A 23720-nucleotide genomic window follows, 5' to 3' on the forward strand; every position below is an offset into this window, starting at 1 on the left:
TCTGTTGACAACTGATCTTTTTTTTATATCTGATTCCAGCTCCTCATGTTACAAAAAGTATAATACGAGACGTGCAGAAGTTATAGCATTTCTAAATTAAATAACATATGTATAATAGCATAGCACTGAAAAAGAGGAAAGAAAATATACAAAAAATAAATTACAGAAAAAAATTAAGTGATAAATAAAGAACTTAATAATCTTAATTGCGAATGAAATTCTGAAAGCAGAAACTGTCTCTTTAGTCTGTAAAAGTTCAGTAAAAATTTGTGGCCAAGATGCAAGTGCTTTTAAAGTGGGATAACGAACACATTCATGAAGAATGTGATTAACATCTTCATCGCCGCTTCCGAAGCTGCACGAAGCACTTGAGGCTAGTTCAGATCGCTTTAAATAGCTTGTAAAATAACCATGTCTTGATAAAAATTGAGTTAATTTAAAATATACTGAAATTTGATCAATTTTTATTCTGTGAAAAACTGTCGGAAAAATCTTTTGGTCCATTGAGCTTTCGGTAACGAAAGGTATTCTCTGTTCCAAATATAAATAGCATCATTTCTATAAAATCGCTTTCACTGCAAAACTAGAACACGGAAATTTAAGTCAATGTGATGTTTCGTGGCTAATTCTGCTAGAATATTCCAGAATTCCACAGTGTCCACGAACATAAGTAAAATGAATGTCGATACCAAGGTTTTGCAAGATCTTACTAATAACATGAATTTCAGCAGCAAGTTTCTCTGAAACACTAATTTTCTGTAGTAATTGCAGCAAAGAGGAAGAATCACTACATATTAAAACATGCACTGATCTCAAAACTCCAGAAGAATTTGGAATCCGTTTTGCAACATTTTGCATCCATTTTGCATAGCGACTCAGCCTGAAAAAACAGAGCGCTCATCACCAATTCTATATTGTGTGAAGTATCTTCCTTGTTAATCTTCATAAAGAACAAAAGCAAGCCCAATCATGCCATTAATTCTACTTCCGTCAGTAAAATAAATTAGTTGGTACTTTTCAATAGAGCACTGGAACTAGAGTACTAGGTTCAGTAGAGTATGATTCAGTGACTTCAAGAATATCATCCGAATAGACCACAACTGGAATAAAGTTCCTGCTAAAAGGATGCGGCAAGAAAGAAACAGTTAAGAAAAGAGATTGCCAAGAAAAGATTGTTAAGAAAATCTGAGGAGGAGTGCCTAAAAAGGCTTTCCTCCATCGCAATATTACTCAAAATCTAAATATCAATGGGTGGCATACCAGCGATAATAAACAGAGCCTCGTAACTAATAGCTACGAATAATTCTTAAAAGAAATCTTATTTGAACTTTCCATAGAAACTTGCAGTTAACTTTCTTCCGTAAAGAACTTCCCCCTAACCCTTGATGCGTAGAAAATAAGCGTACTCCTTGCCTCTATATCGATTTTAGAACGTCTGGTTTGACTGCATAAATGATTTCAGAAATTTTAAGTAACTCTGGTAATATCTTTTCGCACTTGCTTTAGAGATTGGAAATGTGATTCCACTGAAACTTATTACCCGTGATAATTCTGTAGAGACATTAGGTTACTTCGAAGCAGGAATGCCCTCGACGGGACTCGAAGCTCAAACCTCTTGAATACGCGCCGAGCGAGCTGACCATTACACCACGAAGGCATGCTAAGAAGGCGGGAGAAATACCTTATGTACTTCTCCTTTTAAAAGGCGACTGGGAATTAGGGGACCCGATCGCCAAATCCGATCGATGGAGAATCATAATCAAATACCTATTTTAGTTCGGGCACCACTAGAGTGCATTGACTAGCAGAGTCATTAGAATTTTTTTGAAGCAGGACACATGAAAAATCAGCAATGCCCTCGCCGGGACTCGAACCTCGGACCTCTCGAATACGCCCCTAGTAGGCTGACCATTAAACCAGGAAGGCAGGATAAATACATTATAACTCCTAAGCGCTTTATTTGTGTAATTTCCTCTGTAGGAAAGTACACAAGTGATAAATTTATTCTACCATCCTCATTCATCCTCTTACGTTCTATCATAACTTTGCTTTACAGAGGATTAAATTTCAATTTAGAAAATTTAGACCACTGAAAAGCAGAATCAAGTAAATATTCAGACAAAGAAACAAGCATTAGCGAAACTATTGCAATGAACAATTAAAAGCAAATCATCCGAAAAAGCAATTTTAAAACAATTTCGAAAAGCAGATAATTCACACGGAAGATCATTAATTATAATATTCCGACACCCCCCCCCCCCCCTAAAAAAAATCCAGTGGTTGATCCTTCTCGACAATCCATTTCCAAAATATATTCTTTCGTAATATTATCCAGAAAAAGTTCTACAGTGTGATTATAAAAAAAATAAATAAATAAATAAATAAATAAATAATTAAAAAAAATAATAATAAATAAAATAATATAATAATAAATAAATAAATAAATAAAAATCCTTGATCAAGTAGAAGATGTTTCTAGATACACTAGCACGTTTCAATAAATTTACCATTCCTGGCTACCAAGGGTTCATCAAAATCCCTTTTTTGTCTAGAGATATTGAAATTGTGACTAAGTTTGTTCTATTTACCTTGCTTTACTATGTCACACTGGCGAAGAGACGCATCTTTAGCTGAACACTGAGGCATGAAGCAGTATTTATTTTCATCCAAAATATTTTTGCATTTTAAGTTCCAGTTCAGTTTGTTTATACAACGCTTTTTGAAACACTAACTCAAGCTTGGCAGAAGGCTGTAATTTTTGTGGTCCGTTCAGTTTTGCCATCGCTTGCTTTGAAATCGTTAAGTTTGTTAATCAAAGATTCGTTAAAGTTTTACAAAATATAAAATAAAGCATATTCCAAATTTAGGCTTCCAGATGGCCATGTACGAGTGAAGGACTACGTTATTCAAAATTTGATGTCTCTAGGTCCCGTTGTTTTTCACAGTGCGAGAAACACACATACATTCATGCAGATTTTTCATTGTTTAATTTCTTTAAATCTAATGCAGGACTCTAATATTTTGTGGCAAGAATTTCAAAAGTGAAACGTAGTTTATAGTGAACCAACGCAAAATGCCAAAACGAAGTTAATAGCCCTTCTGGGCAAACTGTCCCTTTTTGCTAAAAACATTCTGAGTGTCGGGAAAAAATTATGCAGCACATGTAACTCAAAGGAAAAATTGCAGATGCTACAATGCAAACTTTTTCATACAATCAAATCTTCGTACATCAGCAACTCGATACATATACAATTTTATGCTTCTGTAATAGAAAATGCTTTCTTTCTTCACTCATGCACAATAAAAAAAAAAAAAAAAAAAAAAAAAAAGAAAAAAGAAAAAAGACTATGAAAACTGAAATTTCTTGGCAATAAAAGACGATTGTGCCATGATCTCAGATACGTATAATGTAAATCGTAATGTAAATAATGTAAATCGAACTATTAATTAAACTGAGTAACTATATTAACAAATTGATCCACTGAATTTAAACTACATTACATAATGTAAATTGACAAACGTATTTCCACCTTTTAGAGGCATATTTTAGTTTTTCATCACTCAAAAGACTGAAGACACACAAATATATGGCACGAATCCAAACTCTTGAAAAAAGAACTAATAAAAAATCTAAATTTAACACATGAATGCTATATCCTCATTCTGACATAAAATTTAAGGTATGTAACTACATTCCTAACTGATAAGCTGTCTCTTATTCATATATAAAATGAACTGGACAAGTCAAATTTAAGTTCTTCTTAGACTGAGGCATTCATTTCAAGCATCCAATTATGAACTCAATCTCTATTTCACAATACTGCACATAGATGGCAGCACCACGTGTATTTCTTTCTAGTAAGTTAGGTGACCAAATTCCAATGCATGCAACTACTGAATTTTACTTTTCTACATTTCAAAGCTCTCATTTGCCTACAGCATGTGCTACCGGGGTGAACAGCCTACAGCTCTCGACTGAGTGAAATGTCTATAAATACATTATCCTTCCGCACAGGCTGCTCCTGGAGGGTATGCAGCTAAAACAACGTACGCAGGCGCCAAATTCGGTCGGTATTGAAGTTGAAGTTATCTGTAAAGTTAAAGTTATGTGGAATGTAAAGTTGAAGTTACCTGTGGAAGGACAAATATATTATACAATGATTTTTTTTTCAAAAGACGGTAAAAAAGGCCTTTTCTTAAAGGCCAAAATATATTAATTAAAAATATTATAATTTGTAAAAAAAATATATATTATAAAAAATATTAGTATTATTAAAATTTATTAAAAAATATTATTTTAAATTATAAAGAGGCGCATAAAAACACCCGCACGCAGATGCTGGACTCTCCCAGGAACGGGCTTTGTTCCGCGACAAAAACATGTTACCTAAGATCGAAAAAGTGCTCCTGGTAAATAGACAGGAGTAGGGTAGTCAGCCGAGAATTCTTTAGAATCCAACGGAACAGTTCACCGACAGCTTTCCTACAATCTGACACTCTAAAGCTGAAATACAGAGTAGATTTCGAGAGATATTAGTACGTTAAGAACTATCTGAAATAAAAATAAAATAAAATAAGCTTTCAGATTTTACATTCCACCCAAAGGGGTGTTTTTTTAACGTTTTGTGAGTTACCTTTATTTATTAAATATCACATTCTTTGCACCTAAAACCATAGAATTTAATTTAACAGCAATATCGCAATGTAGTTTTAAAATGAGCATATCTTTAGAATTTTCGATAAACAATCTCGAACGCTAGAAATATATATATATATATATATATTTTTTTTTTTTTTTCCCGTACAGTGTTGCTCTTACTCGCTTTGAAATCGCTGAATCGCTGAGTCTGCTAATCAAAAATTCGTTAAAGTGTTACAAAATATGAAATCGATAATAAAACACATTTCAAATTCCAAATTCGGGCTTCCAGATGCCCATATTCAATGGAGGATTATGTTATTCAAAACTGGATGGCTCTAGGTACCGTTGTTGTACCACAATACGAGAAATATACATACACTTATGGAGATTCTTCATTATTTAATTTCTTTAAATATCGCACAGGGCGATAATATTTGGTGGGAACAATTTGAAAAGTGAACCAACATTTATAGTGAACCAACGCAAAATGCCAAAATGAAATTAATAGCTTTCTGGGCTAATGCCCTTGGGGCTAATAACTTTTGGCTCAACAAGAGAGTTTCTGGCGAATATAAGTTTAAAAGAATATTTATAAACAAAACTACTAAAGCTTAAATATTTATTTTAGTAGGCATTTGAAATTTTTAGGCTGTATTCCTATAATGTTGTTACTTAATTAACATATCGTACTGAGTGAGGCAGATAAATCTGAACGTCTTTTAAATGAAATAACACAGAAACAACAAAGAGCTACTTTGAGTCACATTTTATCTTTACAGTTTAATGTGTCCCATTATTAGAAAAAAAATAATTACGGCAATATTAAATTCTGAAAATGACATGTTTCAAATGTCGTCCTCTATGATCCATGCATTGCTGAAATCAATCAAAGAAACTTTGCAAAACGCTTTAGCCTTTCTCACGGTAGGGCAGATACCTCACGTTAAATGGCTGTTAGTTTAACTGAGGAACGTGGTGCTTACATTCTCGCTTTTAAATAAATCTACAAGAAAAAGACATAATTACACTACATGCCCTATTCAATATTCCTATAATATCCATCGTCTCTTCAACAATTTTATGAAATCGCTAGTTAAAAGGGCAGTTCACTTATCCTATTGAAATCAAAGGGCGACCAGTGCATGCGTCTTTTGACACTCTACACCAGTCAGCTGAAACTGGTGCCTGAACCAGTGATCTTGACCGCAGGAGGTATGCGGCCTCCAAAGCAACTTTATGCGGCCCGCGAATACATTTCAATTTTGTTTTTGTTATAAATATGGTGTTGCAAAAATTTCAAGATTTTTAGTTATTTGAAGTCCGAATTTACACATTTTTACTCTCATTACAAAACTAACATAAATAAAGTGAAAGGAAATTTATAGATGGCGATAATTAATTTACGTTGTGATGTAAACGTTATTCAAAGATTTGAAGATATAGGTTTTGTTAATTTTTATTTGCACTTGTCAGAAAATAAATAAGCACAGTTGCGAATTTTTGAAGCAAGAACAATCGCTTTGTTTTTAAATACATTTATATGTGAACAGTTTTTATTTTGACGATTGAAAAGAGACAAGAGAAGAATTCAATTGACTGATGAGCATTCACAATCCCTGATGAAGATAGTCTCTAGTAATTATCAGAACCGAAATGCCATCAAGTGTCAAGCTGTAGCAAGAAATAAAGAAGTTTATAATTATTTACACGCAAGCATAGGCATTTTATTTATGCGTCGAAAATAAACTTAACGTATAAAAGAAAGTATTAGGTTTGTAGAGATATTAGGTATTTTTTGGTAGCAAGCAAGAGGAAAAATATGCAACGCCTTCGCCAGGAATCGAGCCGCGGAGCTCTCAATTACCCGCTGAGCGTGCAGACCGCTACACCACGAAGGCTCGCTAAGAAGGCGGGTGAAATACCTTATAGGTTGTCATTATTTACTGTCAAGTTTTGACCCACTTGGAAAGTTTTCTATGAAAAATGGAGTTTTTATTGAGAGTGAAAAAAGTTTCCATATTTTTTTATTTTTAATTTAAATTAAAGTCAGTCACTTAACAATTTTAAACATGTTATTATATTTGAATTAAATTTAAAGCTGAAAATTTAAATAGTTAGCTGTCAATCTGTTTGAATTACAACCTGTAACCAATAAAAATACATTGCAGATGCTAAATTTTAGATTTCAGATAGAAAATAAATACAAATTTGAATTTTGAATTTTCATTTTTGGGATATTACTATTAATGTTTATGTATAATTTGATAACTATTTAGTTAGCAAAATTTAAAACTTATCATAAATATATTTTAATTTTACAATATATATATATATATAATTTTCTTAAAAAAATTTCCGCCCAGTCAGTTGCATTTAGATCTTGCATTTGGCACGCACGCAATTTGAGACCACTGCTCTATACTACATGGATATCCACTATACCACTACATGAATATCCACTATACCACTACATGAATATCCACTATACTAATATATGAATGTAGATGATGCTCATGAATTTGTGCTAGTTTCTGCCGCTCAACAGCCCGCCTTCCCACAATTCTAATCTCGTGAAGCAGTTTCTTAGAAAAGAAAAATGTTATTCCTAATCTCACTAATTTAAACCACCAAGAGCACTAAGACTAAACCACCAAAGGTCACTAATTTAAACCACTAAGAGTTTCTGGAAACTGTATATGAGATGAAACGTTCTAAGAATGAATCAAGCAGATTGCTTTCTTTTCCATTAAGTCGCTTTTTAACTCTTTGAAGGGCGGTGGTTACCTACAATAACCACCTTTCCTATTGAACGTGGTACTCACTCCTGTGAGTGGTTTTCAAGACTGGCCGTTTCTGAAGTTCCCTTGTAGCTCACTAGATGGCAATCAAGAAACATAAGCCCGTCGTTGATGCAGCAATTTGTCTTCAAGAAAATAAGCATCAGCCATCGAACACAACATGACAACGATGTGCACTCTGCAGCACCCCCCCCCCCAAAAAAAGCCTGTAAGAACAGTGTAGGAATGCACCACATGCGAAGTCGTACTCTACGCTTTGAAAAAAAAAAAAAAAAAAAACTGTTTCCATGAGTGCCATAGAGACTGATTTGTAGGGATGTGTTCTGTGAGCGGTGGTCACTGACAATAACCACCAGAAGTGGTCATTGTTTTCACGAGTCTTGGACAAAATATGTGTAATTGTCGCAAATAATTTCATTGTAATACCTGATACAGTAAATAAATCAAGAGTTTTGCTAAAAATGTTAATTGCCTTTTCCTGCTCCTGAAAGAGTTAAAGGTCACTAATTTAAACCACTAAGAGTTTCTGGAAACCGTAACCTGAGGTCGAAACTGTATATGAAAATAAAAGTTCTAAGAATGAAGCAAGAAGCTGTATGAAGGTGCAAGTGTTGTATAGACTTGCAAAAACTGTATGTTGAATTATAAAGTAAGTATGTTTTAGTTCGACCGTCTCAAGCGCAACCCTGGTTGGCATTCTGCCAAAACACATAGACTCGTCCAAAAGGGGACTTACTTGCTGCGACATGAAAGGTCTTTTCTCCGGAAAGAGCTGTGTTAGAGGGAAAGAAAGTCAACATCCTTGCACCCTATTTTGAGAATAATTCGGTCCTAATGGCGCATGCGTGTTTGCGCTCATGGTTGCGGATGAGGCGGTCGAACTATATCTTCTTTAGTTTTCTACTTTATACGACTTTGGTCTTCTAGCCTCCTGAGTGCCGTAACGAAGGACCCGGGATCGAATCCTGGAGAAGACATGTTTGTAACTGTCCGTCCATTCATAGGAGGCAACGGTGGCCACCTATTAGGTGCTTCCATAACGAAATTGCTACCACTTCCGGCCCTTGTAGTGGCGCAAGGCTAATGGCTATTAAATGAAGCGCCCGGCTATTAAAGAAAAAGTTCTCTAGCTTTGTTGACGCACTGTGCATGCGTATGTTTCTGAACTAATTTTTGCATTGAACATCCTCGATTTTTAATTTTTATGCGTTAAAAAGTTTATAGAATAATACTTTACAGTGCCTAAATGTTAGTTTCGTAAGGGGGGAGGGTCGGCAAATACATGTTTTTTCAAAATAATATTCAGACGCTATTTATGATATTATAAATCTCTACAAATCTTAAGGTACGGGTTTTTTCTTCAATCGGGGTGGGGACATTTCTTGCAACTGCAGAACTGTTTGCGAAGAAAATTTTAAATAGCCGTTTAAAATCTGTAGATCAGTCAAATTTAATAGCTAGGCTTAATTTGAAGAACACCATCAAATATCATGATTTTGGAAAAATCAAAGTTATGTTTGTTTCATTAGTGTATTTATCACTTGAGTGTAATTTCTTCCTGCCAACCTATATACATAGATAAGGGGGGGGGAATGTTTTCGTTTCAAAGTTCGATAATGAGTTTTTAGTGAATAACCATGAACACACTTTTACTATTTTTAGGATGATATTTTATCTATATCGTATGTGTGTGACGATTATTCCTTCCACGATAACTCTTACATCATATTTCCAAAAATTTCCATCTTCAAAATTTAAGCTTACTGCATTCATGTAAGGAGTTGATTAGATTTTTGGTCAAATTAGACTACCGGAAGCGGTACTTTATTTAAAGCCCATTAAAGTTTTGTAAAAAATTTTGCTGCGTATGCAACACATAACATATTATTGCAACTGAACGAGCAGCATTTACTGATATCAAAATACCCCGAAGATGTAAGTGCAGATCAAAATGAATTTAAATTTGTTGATACTATAGAATTATAGTATAGAACCTATAGAATTATAGGTTGTTGGAAATATTGGACAAACATTAAATGGTACTTTGTCTGAAGCTCATAATAGGTTTGTTTACACTATAAGGCATTTCTCCTGCCTTCTTAGCATGCGTTCGTTGTGTAGTGGTCAGCACGCTCGACGCGAATTCGAGAGGGCCAGGTTCGAACCCCGGCGAGGGTATTGCACTTTTCCTAATGATTCCAAAAACTCATTATGAAGAGATAGTTGTATTAGCCTGAATCCTCAATTTCAGCTTCTTTTCACTTTTGTATCGAATCAGTTTTCAAACAAAAGGATGTTCCAACCAAATATTATCGCTATGTACTGTTTTTAAAGAAATAATATAGCAAATATAAGTAAAATAGAGAATATAAAAAAGTTTCTATCAAAAAACTGAAATTTTATTGGGAATTCTAAAGATACACCAATTTTAAAGATTTTGTGATTTTCATGTTGGATTTTATGTCGCGTACGGGTGAAGAAAGCGATGTTTAACAAATAAACCTCAAACGACATATAAAAAAGTTGAACATTTTTAAGAAAATTCAACACTGATATCATAAATTTAGAAAAAGACTGAAAACGAAATGCATGACAACACTTAATACTCTACTGGGAATTGTAAAATATGCTATTCTTAAATTGTTAAGTCACTGAGTTATAAGTCCAAAACAATTTATGATTAGAGAATTTTCGGATGAAAACATGAGAAAGGAGATGTGCACATGAGCACGTGTAGTTATCATTGCCCATCGTACGACAGAGCAGAATAATAATTAAAAAAAAAAAAAAATCCGAAATGTTTCAGATTTTAAATTACGTCCAAAGGGGCGTTTTTTAACATTTTGTGCGTTACTTTTATTTGTTAAATATCATGTTCTTTGCACTTAAACCGCAAAATTCAGCTCAACAGCAATATCACAAAATAATTTTTAAATAAGCATATCTTTAGATTTTCCGATACACAGTCTCGCGAGCTGAAGATAAAAATGTTTTTTTCTGTAGAGCACTGTCATTGCTTGCTTTGAAATTCCTCAGTATGTTAATCAAAAATTCGTTAAAGTTTTACAAAATATGAAAACGATAATAAAAAAATTCCAAATTTCAAATTTGGACTTCCAGACGCAAATATTCGCTGGAGGATTACGTTATTCAAAATTTGATGTTTCTAGGTACCGTTGTTTTATCAAAATTCAGGAGACATACATACATTTATGAAGATTTTTAATCGTTTAATTCCTTTAAATATAATACAGGTCGATAATATTTGTTGGCAACAGTTTGAAAAGTGAACTGACATTTATAGGAGTCCGACGCAAAATGCCAAAACGAAAGTAATAGTCCTTCGGGGACTCAAATCCCTTTAGACTAAAAATAAGAGAATAGAATAATAAAAAATGAGTAATGTTTATAATTAACAATAAAATAAAGAAATTATATTTTTTTATTTTATTTACAAACGACCAACAAGCAATGACAGTATACATAAAACTCGTTGCAGTTCCATTTTTTAGTATGAAATTGGCAGGAGGTAATCTGCTGGCTACATTATTTTTAGTCCAAAGGAGCGTTAGCCTTGAAGGGCTATTAGTCTCGAAACGGGATTTTGCTTTGAATCACTGTAAAATACTGAATCTCTTTTGAAATTGTTGCACCAAATACGAGTATTATCGCCCTGTGTTATTTTACATAATTCAACAAAGGAGAATTTTAGGAAATTATAAGAAAATTCAACAAAGGAGAGTGTGCATAAATGTATGCATGTATCTCACATTCTAAAAAAAGACGGTACCTAGAGCCTTCAAATTTTGAATAACGTAATCCTCCACCCAAACATGGGCACCGACAACACTGTACAGAAAAAAAAATTCTACCTCCAGCGCGCGAGACTCTCTGTCGGAAATTCTAAAGATATGCTGTTTTTAAATGGTATTTTGAGACACTGCTGTTGTTGCTGTTGAATAACAACTACATAACATAATATAAAATCTGAAAGCTTTTAGATTTGGGGGGGGGCGCGGGAGCAGCTTTCATGGCTTAAAGCTCCTAAAGTTCCTTTTTGTGGCAGACTTCATTTTTGTTTGGCCTTTACTTTTAACCTACATTTCGCAGAATTTTGTATGCTTTATATTATACACTAAAGAGTATTTTTTTGAAAAAAAAAAAACATAAATATTTGAATTATAACGTAAGAAATATAAGCGCTTAAATGGAAACGAGAGGTTTTTATTTTAATTTTAAAAGTACCTTATAATGTCTCATATTGTTTCAAAATATAAGCTAACGAGATGCTGACACTCTGTGCGAGGAATTATCCTTAAGTCGTAACTACGACAAATTCCAGAGAAAGATTTAAAGAACCCTTTATTAACTCAATATCTATTTCACAGTTGGCAGCAATTCGTGCTTACAGAAGCCAACACTTTTTGCTTAACTCAAAAGGTAACAAGTAACGTAACAGGTTACTGAACGCGCACGTAGTGCTCTGACTAGTAAAAATCGGCGTAAGCAAACCCCATGTCTAGAAGCGCAACGCCACAGAAATCTAACCAAAAATCATTAAGTAAATCAAAGATAAAAAAGCGACTTTCAGGCATGCATAACACGCTCTACTATCACCTTCCGAAACCTTACTTCTTTCTAAATCATTTGAATATACGCGCGCTAGTTTATTAACATTCTGAAAAGAAAGCGTGGATTGAAAACGAGAATAAAATGAAAGTTGCTTTAAAATAAAATTAACTGTTAAATAAATTAAATGAATTCCCAAAACTTTTTAAACTTTTTTTACTTTTTTTAAACAACTGTCTGTTACGTGAAAATCGAAGGACAGAAAAATGCATTACGTGTGTTACAAAGAAAACGCATCAAATGTTAATCAAATAAAACATCATACTTGAAACGTGAATATACCTCCAGCGTTTCCTTTGCTAGAATAGTGCCAGCCAGGCCGTTTTATTATAGGGTATGTGTCATGAATCTGCTGCGGTAAGCCAAACAGCTGCCTGCCAGAGCCCAGCAAGTGAGAAAGACGACAGTTGCATGTTAGCCTCCGAGGTGGAAGGTGGTAGATTTTGCTATGTTGTAGGAGCGAGGTACTGCTCCGAGTTTACTATTATTCTTTGAATGTTAATTTTAATAAATGTTTTTTTTAATGGGGCCTCATTGAACCGTGAAGCCATTATAGTATGTTTAATAAATAGTAAGAACAAGAACCCAATGGCAAGATCCTAATGGCAAAGGGGTACAAGAATGCACTTACTTTTCTCTCCTCACAGGGGCTTGTGCTACGTGTTACCCTTCTTGAGCTGAGACGATGGACTTAGACAGTCCGTGTGTGTCGCCACCGAAGCCACAGCAGCGACCTTAACGGGAGAGAGCTGATGGCGGACTTCTGTAAATAATAAAAAAAAATGATAAGTTTAGTGACATTAGATCCTAATTTAAACAACCTTTTAAACATTAACAGTTCAAGCTGTAAATAAGAGGCAAAGTCAAAACTCATAAACACTGTGACACTCAAAATTTAACAATATGTTACCTGCAATATTTCAGCTTAAATAACGTTTTATCAGACAAACCATCAGCTACAAATAAACAGTAACAGAAAGAACCTACGTGACACTCGAGCCAAATTTAAACAATAACTGTTAATTTCAACTGCGTATTGAGTTACTGCTTCGGAAGGTACGGTACGGTACGGAACTAAGAGATAACTCAAGTGACACTAGTGCTTAGTTTAAGAAATAGCGGGTTTTAACGAAAGTTTCCCGCCATCGCAAATATCATCTGCACAAACAGTTAGCGTTGGTGTGTTTAATCATATTTTGTCAAACAATTTTTGGCATTTTAATAAAAAGAGATTTTCTTTTGAATACCGTGTTGTGAAATTTCTAAACAAATATCGTTAAGTACAAGGTGCCTGAAATGAAACCATCCCGCTACCAGATTAGAACCATTATTTACTTCCAGTTCTGCTGCAAAAATTCAGCTACAGAATGTTACCAAATCATGTGTACAGCTTTAGGTACTAATATTGTAACGCCATACAGCCAGCCCGTTCGCCGGGACTGGAACTAAAAGTGTTCAGCGGCTTTTACCGCTCAGCCGCTGGAGGGCAATGTGAATGTTTAGTACCGAAAATCAAAAGCTGAAACTATGATTTTCAAGAAGTAGAACGCTCTGGCTTGCCTACTGATGTTGATGAAGCCCACCTGCGAGAACTTGTGGAAGAAGGTCAGTACGCAACCACTCAAAAGCTTGCTAAGGAGTTAGACGTTCGTACCATGTCCATTAGTCGCGCTATGCATAGCATAAACTTAGTTCAAGTTCAATCGCTGGGTGCCGCATGAGCTGACTCAAGCAGATGAGTGCAGGCCGGAACATGTGTGTCCTCATCTGCTTGAGTAAGATAAGGACACACATGTTCCGGCCTGCACTCATCTGCTCAAATATCTATGCAAGGACAAAATTCTGGACCGGATCGCCACTTGTGTTGAAAGTGGATTTACATCAACAACACAGGCCGAAAAGGGGAGTTCGTTTGCGCCCAGTGAACCCGTCTGCAGCGTCGCAATGCGCAATTTGACTAACAAAAACATCATGCTTTGTATCTGGTGGGATTGCCGTGGTATTATCCACAAAGAATATCTAGAAGAAGGTAAAATCCTCGACAGTAAGGTGTACAGCGAGATGCTAGTCTGTGTTGATGCTGCTATCAAGAAAAAAAAGTCGAATTGAACTCCGGCGCAAAAAGGTTATGTTCCATCAAGATAATGCAAGACCACCTGTGTCTGTATTCACCGGCTGGACTCTGTACGGACTCGAATGGGATCTTTTTACCACACCCACCTTATAGCCTCGACATCGCTCCTTTTGAACCTGTACCTTTTTTCACACCTGCAGCTAAATCTTGCTGGTGCTATCTTCCATTTTGCACAGGACGTCCGAAATGCAGTTGATCTGTTTTTGTACTGCCGGCCACCATGTTTCTGGGCCGAAGGCTTTGAAAAAATAGCAAAACGGTAGCAGAAAATCATAGATTTGGGTGATGATTACTACCTGCACTAAGGACACGCAACCGGTAAAGCGGTTAGCGTCGCTGACTGCCATGCCGATGATCCCGCGTTCGATTCCCGGAGAAGGCATGGTTGTTTGTAAATGTATAGTGCCTGTGCGGCATGGGGCCACTTTAACCCATTAACGCCCAAATTAACAATTCTTGAAATTTTGCCTTGAAATTGATAGACATTGTTAGAAATGCATAAATTAAAAGTATTTCAAAAGCATTTTGAAAAATTTTAACTGCAACCATATTTTTTAAGCCGTCCTCATTTGAGGACACTGGGCGTTTGTATATAAAAATGTAAAATTTTTAAAAATCAAAATTTTTTACATAAAATGATTTAGTTTTAATATATGAACAAACTAATAGACAAAATAATGTTAAAAATCAAAATTTATTTTAAGACGTGTAAGAAAACTTTTTTTTTTTACATTTTTAAGATAGATTTTTTTTATGGAAAAGAGGAAAGCATTGAATGCACAATGTTACATTGCATTTCATGCAATATGTTCTTGGCTTTGAGGCACAATTGTCATATTGGCAACGCCTTTGTTTATCTCTTTTACCAATAACATGCTGTATTTTGTCGAATTTTATGTCAGGAAGCACGTTCGATCTGCATGTTATCCTCCTTTGTACTGGTCTTCCTAGGATTGCTTTTGAGTCGGCTCCTTTTTTCAAATAGGTTACTGCAATGTATCTCCTAAAATCTTTGATTGACATTGAACGATGGATCCTTTTATAAATGAGATAGGCATTTACAACAGCCATATCTATCATCCTAGTAATAAGACAAAAATACCATTTCTTTCCTCGTATGGCTATAGAATGTTTCTCAAGAAGCCAATCATGAAGATCGACACCCCCCATAAATGATGTATAGGAACTTATAGCATGAGGCTGATTTACTTTCACCTTTTCTTTTTTCTCTACACTCCATCTTTGTACTGAAGATAGCGGCATTATTGTGTCAAAATTAGTGGCCAATGAAACACACTTATTGTCTTTCCATTTGACAACAAGAATTTCATTTGTTGTGTCAAATTTACTATCGTAAAACCCTCTCTCTTTCTTACTCATTTTCATGACTTCAGTTCATACTTCAGTTCTTTCAGTTTTTTTAGTAATGCATGACTGGTAAAAAAATTATCAAAATAAACACGATGGCTCTTCGGATCTTCTACAATAGATAGTAGATTTAGCACCACTTTTGTACCTAAAGGCAGTTTGTCAGATTCGGAAGTATTTGTTTCCTTTCCACAATACAGTGCAAAGTTATAACAGTATCCATCGTTGCCACACAGAGCCCAGAGTTTATACCCAAATCTAATAGGTTTAGATTTTATAAACTGTTTCAGTGTATGATGACCATAATACCGGACGATCATTTCATCAACAGACAAATTTTCATGGAAAATGCCCCATTTTTGAAAATTCTTGGAAAGCATTTCTAACAAGGGACGTATTTTAAACGATTTATCATTCTTGTTATATTGATGTAATTTATTATCTTAGAAATGCAATAATCTTTTGAGCTCTAAGTAGAAATTTCTAGTCATAGCATTCTTCACTATTGTTACTCCTAAATCATCTGCTTCTGCCCAGTAGTCCCGTTCACTGGGTAAAGTATGATAGCCCGAAAGTATCAGAAATCCTATAAATGTTTTTATTTCATCTTTAGTCACATTATAATTCAATTTATTTTTCATTTCGTGAGCATATCGATTAGTTTCCTCTACGATCATATCATAAACACTTTCAGTAAAAAATTCTTCAAGCAGCTCAACTGGACTCATATTATTAGTTTGCGCTGTCAATATATCAGAATTTCTCTTGGACAAATTTTCCAAATTCCCAAATGTGTAAGCCGGGCTTTCATTCGTCCATACAATTGACTCTCTTTTACGTTTACGGGAATTGTTTTCCTTTTTCTTATCCGAAATAATAGGGTTATCATTATCATCTGGCATTGTAATTTCTAATGTACCTGCAACATCTGATACAACTGGAGTACCCAAATTATCATCATCGAATTGCTCTTCATCTGTTAGCTCATCCACATCCGGAGGCATCGATATAATATCTGCTTCTTTTTCTTCAGGAAAAAAGATAAGCAGTCGCCTCTTCTAAGCTTTTAAATATTTTATTTCTACTCATTTTCAAGATTTATTTATAGTTTTTCTGCAATAAAAGTAACAAACACTTAAAAAATAAATCTGAATACTGCATAAAACTATACCCAAACGCCCAGTGTCCTCAAACGAGGACGGATATGTTTTCCTGTTTATTACGGATATATTTACAACAATAAATATTAACAAACATGCTAATGACACAATATGGGCTATCTAGATTATATTTATAACAAATTGAAAGAATTTACCTCATAAATTCAGTGCCATACAGTGGAACATAAAATAAACAACGCGATTACCAAAAAACGGGTAAATTATACTTTATCTTTCCCGCGCAATTTTACTTAGTTCCAAAATAATTGCACATCTCCCATTGTATGGTGATGTCATCTATCGGACCAAATTGTACATATAAAAATTTTTTTCAATTTAATGCAGGGAATAACAATTTTTTACAGCGTCCTCAAATGAGGACACTGGGCGCTAATGGGTTAAATATGCAGCCAGCCGGAAGTCCTCTCGAGAAGCTGACGATAGAGGAAGAGGGGTGCTGGACAGAACTGAGTTAGATCACACTGTCAGCTGTAAGGTGTTCAAGGCTGTTGCCAAGGACAAGCGTAAACTTGCTCTACTTGCCACGAACAATTTCGTGGCTGAATTTGGCTTTGGCTGGTCAATTTGGCTTTGGTCAGACAAGTGAGGATTACCAACAACAACCTGCACTAAAGCTACTTTATGAGGTTATTGATAAACGGATTGAAAAACCATAAATTGCGTTGGAGCGATACATGTATGACAAAAGTTGCCGTGGTGAAACATCTGAAAGCAAGAGCATTGTAAAATACTAATATCAACTCAAGAAGAAGGGGAAAAAACTTGTATTGGAATTACAAGTTTTCAACGGGCTCAGCTTCAACGCACACTATAGCGCATTGCATGGAGGAGATTGTTGACAACAATGATGAATGTAACATCGCGTGAAGAATCCGTATACTTCATGTTTTATGGCATCTTTCAATACTGACAAATCTCGTGGATTTGATGTGCACACCTTAGATTTCAGATAACTTCAGAACCAAATATCCACCGGAGTGAGATCGGAAGATCGTGTTGGTTAAGAAACTGCAAAGTTACGGAAGATGACACTATATTAGCAGGTTGAGAACTTGTAATTGCAATTACAGTTTTTCTCCTCTCCTGTCTTGTGTTGTCATCGGTCCTTTAGAATGCTCTCCTTTGCAAATGATTTGCGCTGGCAATTTTCGCCAACGTGTATCGTTCCAACGCCATTTATTGTTTTTTTATTTCACTGATCAGTTTGCGCAGCAAAAAAGTGGCTGCTGCAAACTGATGAAAATTTCGAAATGATTTCACGTTAACCGTAAGCGTGAGAGCTGTATTGTTTTAAATCATTAAAATATGGAGCGTCTATCTTTAAATAACAACATCCGACATTTCATTTCGATTGGCTGAGCAGATAGGCCACTAGAGGTTCATAAATCGGGGAAGTTTCTTCATCACCACTCTGTAAAATGCCGCAATATACAATATCACCGAGTACATCCATTTTTCAAAAGACGCGAGGTCCTTCCTCATATTCACCTCATTTCACCGGTTATAAGTTTTAAGATACTGCATTAAAAGATCAGAAACCCCCAAACAAAAATTTGGCAATGAGGTAACGTCGCCGTCAATATATACCAACTATGACTCAAACGTTTCGATTTTATAGAGGACACTGATGAACTGAACATATTTTATAAAGGATATTGATGAGATGAAACATGAAAGCACTATTCAGAAATTTAAAGCCTGTATGATTTGGGCTGAGTACAGATTGCCTGCCATATCACGAAAGGAAAAACAGTGAATTAAGCTTTAAAAGTCGTCGTTATAAATAAAATTAACTGCAATTGCATAGTTCTTAAATTTGGATAACAGCTGGAAATATATCGATAATTTTCAAAATGTATTGAGTAAATAGGATTATCGATGCAGGAGACATGGAAAATGAGCAATGCACTCTCCGGCATTCGAACCTGGACCTGTCGAATACGCATGTACTACAGGTACACCATGAAGGCGTGCTGGAAGGAGGAAGAAAATATCTTACATACTGCCCCTTTTAAAGGGTAACTGGGGACCTAATCACCAAATCTTGGCGTTGACGAATGATTGCTCTCCACCATTTAGTTCGGGCGCCACTGTAGAATCGTCAGTTTTTTTTTTTTTTTTTTTTTTTTTTTTTTAAGAAGCAGGAGACGTGAAAAATGTGCAGTGCCCTCGCCGAGACTCGAACCTGGTGTGTAACCTTTATACCAAGATTAAAATGCAAATTAAAATTCAGAAATACTGAAAGGAGTCAAAAAGTACCTTATAGTATTATTACTAAATCTTTTTAAGTATTAAAATGTTCTTTAAATTTTCAGGCCTCTGTAACAGACGCTAAAGTAGTTTTACTTAAAGAAATCAAAAATCATAATTTTTTAGCATCACAAGTGATATTTGATTTCATATTAAGTAAACTAAAAACCTCTCTAAACACAGAATTAGGTTGTTAATTTAGTTACTTCAACTTTGAATTTTTATATACTCGTTTCAGTTGCATATTGCGATAAATTGAAGTTATGCCACAAATTAGAAATTATGGAAAACTAGTCTTCAGAAATAAACACTGCTTTTTTGAAAAATATATTTGCCCGATCAAAACTTCTCGTTCTAGTTACAGTTCATCTAGCAAATTACAGATTTTCAGAAAACGTAGTTTCAGTTATGAATTTTTTTAATAATTACTGTTTTAAGCGCAACTGATTAATATTTAACCTACACATTTTTAATGTAAATAATTAAATTTTATTATGAATGTTATGTTATTTTACAAAACTGGATAATTTTACATTATTCATCGCAAAACTTCTGAGATTTTACAGTAATTTAAGTTTAAATTAAGAGGACAAATGAGTATAGCTCGTTTTAATTCAAAAGAAGTACAGATTATAATACAGCAGACAAAATATCACTTTGTATTATATATAAGTGGAATGGATATCAAATGGATTTTTTCCACATTCTTGATCGATTTCTTATATCCGCTTCCACTTCTTCTTGACTGCCGATTCATCATTTAACTGAAGTAGGCTCTTTTTTAACTTGTCAAACGGGTTCGGTAATATTTCAGAAATCCTCATTTACAGGATTTTGAAGAGTAATAAAAAGTCACGCAACAGACGTGAAAGCGTGTGAGAGTTTAAGAGCGTTCTTTAGACTTAACAAATTAATTCCAGATTTAAGACTTTACTAAACGCATTACTTCCAGATTTAAGACTTTACTAAATGCCTTAATTCCAGATTTAAAGTTTTTTTAAGCGCATTAATTCCAGGTTTAATGCGACTATACTAAACGCATTAATTCCAGATTTAAGACTTTACTAAACTCATTAATTCTACATTTAAGACTTTACTAGACGTATTAATTCCAGATTTAAGACTTTACTAAATGCATTAATTCCTGATTTAAGGTTTTCTAAACGTATTAATTCCAAGTTTACGATTTATTCCAGATTTAAGACTTTACTAAATTCCTTAATTCCAGATTTAAGGTTTTTTTAAGCGCATTAATTCCAGGTTTGAGACTTTACTAAACGCATTAGTCTGAGATTTAAGACTTTTTAATCACATTAATTTCAGATTTAAGTCATTACTTAACACATAAATTCCAGATTTAAGACTTTACAGAACTCATTAATTTCAGATTTAAGACTATACAAAACGTGTTAATTCCAGATTTAAGACTTTACTAAACGTATTAATTCCAGCACATAAGATACTAGGTTTTCACATTAAACCTTTTATATAAAACTGCACAATTACAATAAGATTCCAGTAAAACGCCGAACAAATTCAAATCTACTTATTCATATTATCATCTCATCAGCATTTCCGATTCATTGCCTGGTTCATTAATTATGGCAAATTCCCTAATGGCTATCTTTATTAGAAGAGATACCTTCGTGGAGGTTTTTCAAAGGGCTGCGTATGATTTGTATTCAAATTACACAAGAACTGAATCCAAAACGTGTAGCAACCTACCAGTGTTATTAGGTAGTCCTATCTACTCGGCCATTAATGGATACAAAATCTGCAGATCTAGACGTATAATGCGGACAGGGATTAATTGCAACAATTACTTTTGCTAATTAGAATCTTCTAGTTGTTTATGAAAATATAGGAAGATCGTCAACAGTATTGTTTGAAACTTACATTTTTGCCTGTAATCTCACAACATTCTCAAGAAGAGTAATTTATGTGTTTTTATCTGTTAGTTTTGTTTCAACCGAGAATATTCAATAGAACCGAGACAAACGAGGATTAACTCTGGAGACTGACATTAGTATTTGGGTATTTTAGGCCAGTAAAAGCAAAAGTTACCTAAAAGCATATTTCATCGACGATTTGTATGATTATGAAACATATTCACATAATTCGGATATTAGATACATCCATGTTGTTGAATTTCGATTTATTATCAGTGATGTTACAAAAACAAAAGCATTTGCATTTCAAGCGTTAGATCAACGCTTCATTTGAAAAGAAAAATTAGGCAGTAATAATATTTTGAGAAAACATTACTAATAAATCATCAAGTTTCGTTTTGGAAGTCAATTCAAAACAAGGAAAACCAATAAAAATCTATCCCGTTGGAAGGAGGGAGCCCATATATATAAAGGCAATATATATAATATATAAAGGCCCATATATATAAAGGATTGCTGTCTGATCAGCAAGCCCATATATATAAAGGCATAACATATTTTTTGTGGCGTCTTTAAGAATTTGTATATACGTGCGTCTTGAAATATGTCCACGAAATTAAGCCAATATATTGTTACGTCATTTTCTTCTGACACCAGTTGTTACGTTATTTTCTTATTTCACGTTCCTGCGGGGTTTGTGTGGATTTGGAGTGAATAACGACGACACTTGATGAAGTATCGAAACACACTTTATTGGCCGGTATTTAATCAGGACAAGTCCAAAATCTCGGTCACAGTCGTCGAACTGTTATAAACAAACTGACACGATCAGCGACACGGCCTTCAGACTATCAGGCTATAACAGTGGAAATGGCTTCACTGCAAAGCACCAGAATACAACTCCCGACTCTGCTCGGTCGTTCTCGGAACTCCACGTACTCTCGAGACTCTCCACGCTACAATTCGCGATTCACTCGATGACACACAGAGGACGGCTCCCGACTCTTTGGTTCAGTCGTTCCCGGAAGTCAGCACGCTCTCTCGACGGTGCACTAACCGCGATACACTAAGAGACTCTTTCGGTGAACTCGACGACCCACTCGGCACTCGCTGCCCGGCTGTCAACTCGATCGCGGGTCAACTCGATCACTATTAACTCGATTCGCAGGGATGGACTCGCTAGACGAGACACCAACTCGATACTAACTAACTCGTACTCTATGCGAGGCACACACTCTCGCCCTCTTGACGAGGCACACTCCCTGACTGCGGACCAGCAGGGTTTATATAGCTTTCGGCTTGTGTTCGAGAACATTCTGGGCCAAACCGGTAAGAATTCGTTCCAGAAGGTTCTCCATCCGTCCATGGCATATCGCCAAATGGGCGATTTCTCGCCAATTGTGGCAACCCTGCCTTCCTTGCTATTTTATGGCAACCCCAAAACTGCTTTGCGGGGAAGCTATCTCACCGCGCCTGTACATTTCGTAACAATATTAAAGGTACAAATATCAGGAGCATTTTGACATTGAAACCAAGGAAATACCTCTTTATCAGAGTAATTTTGGGAAAAGTGGGCCTTTTTTAGCCAAACTCCGTGCCGGTCAGAGGGACTTAAAGCCAGTTTGGCAATCCTATGGGCAAGGCAATCACATCTGCAAGTACTGCTCGAATCACCTTTCAAATTTTGCCACGAAATTTTATCTCGATCGTTTTAAAAAACTCTGATGGAGACACCACAAGATTTTCTTGTACGGCCTATTAAATTATACACATTTTTTTGTTACGGTACATTTAAACTTCTTCATTCAAATTATTCTAACTTAACTAACCAGTCCTTGTAGGCAAGTTAAAAATGACATCAAAAATTGCAAATTTTGCAATTAAATATCTCGATGAAGTTTTGTTGTACGAAAGACAAACATCTTATAATAATATTTTTTCATAAGGAATAAAAAACTTTCCCAAATATAAGTGTAGGAACCAGGGGACCACAATAAAATTTACGTTTCGTTATCTATGAAAAATTAATTTTTATTACATGAACAGTTTCGTCATTTAAAATACTTCTGTAATTGAATAAATGTAACAAACAAAACGTTAAAAAAAAACGCCCCTTTGCGCATAATATAAAATCTGAAAGCTTTCAGATTTTTTTTCTTATTTTTATTTATTTATTTATATTTTTCTAGAAGATTTAAATAAAACATAAAGTGTAGTTTACTCAGTAAAATTTTCATTTTTACTCTTAAACATAATTCTATTCCACACATGTTACTATTTTTTAGTTGGAGGACGCAGAGTTTATTATTCTTAAACAGAAGGAAAACTAAAAGGAGAATAACAGTGGAGCTAATAAAAGTAATGGAGAGGGGAAACCGGTGATTGCATCTCGGCCTACTTAAATCAGAGGTTAATCCACTCGCCAGACTACAGATGGGAGACGGATCAAGTTATTGGCTGTTCCAGACAAAACTTTTCCAAGCATCTGGCCAATGTTTGTTTCTATTTGGTGTTTACATTTTTCATGAGGTCAGCCACAGAATGAAGCGGCCTAAGAAAGTATCGAAAGTTAAAGTACTGCCAGAATGCTCTTTTTTTACCTGCGTTAGGAGTAACAAAATAACTTTCGCATTCGCTCGATTCTGTTAATAAAAAAGTGTAATCTATTGCTTCCTTAATAATTTACATTTTAATAATTATATTTATTAAAATTTTATAATTTTACATACTTTTCAATGTTAATATTTGTATGCTGCACAAAGTAATAATATAGTAAACTCTAGTCGAAGCTTTTGCCTTTGCGCTGAAATCTTTGATTAGGCGTAACGC

General features: G+C 34.8%; 1 protein-coding gene across 10 annotated transcripts in view; it reads right to left on the reverse strand.

Moving 5' to 3' along the window:
• LOC118184991 (sodium channel protein para-like) overlaps nucleotides 1-23720 on the reverse strand; it is a 610313-nt gene that overhangs the window by 222880 nt on the left and 363713 nt on the right. For all 10 annotated transcript variants that reach the window (XM_085811116.1, XM_085811114.1, XM_085811112.1 and 7 more), the window contains one exon: nucleotides 12701-12832. The gene's annotated coding sequence lies outside the window, so the exon portion shown is untranslated. The remainder of the gene's footprint in view (nucleotides 1-12700; nucleotides 12833-23720) is intronic.

The sequence above is a fragment of the Stegodyphus dumicola genome, chromosome 2 (genome assembly GCF_044657685.1).
Source record: "Stegodyphus dumicola isolate Sdum_Otavi_A_Nest chromosome 2, ASM4465768v1".
Lineage (NCBI taxonomy): Eukaryota > Metazoa > Arthropoda > Arachnida > Araneae > Eresidae > Stegodyphus > Stegodyphus dumicola.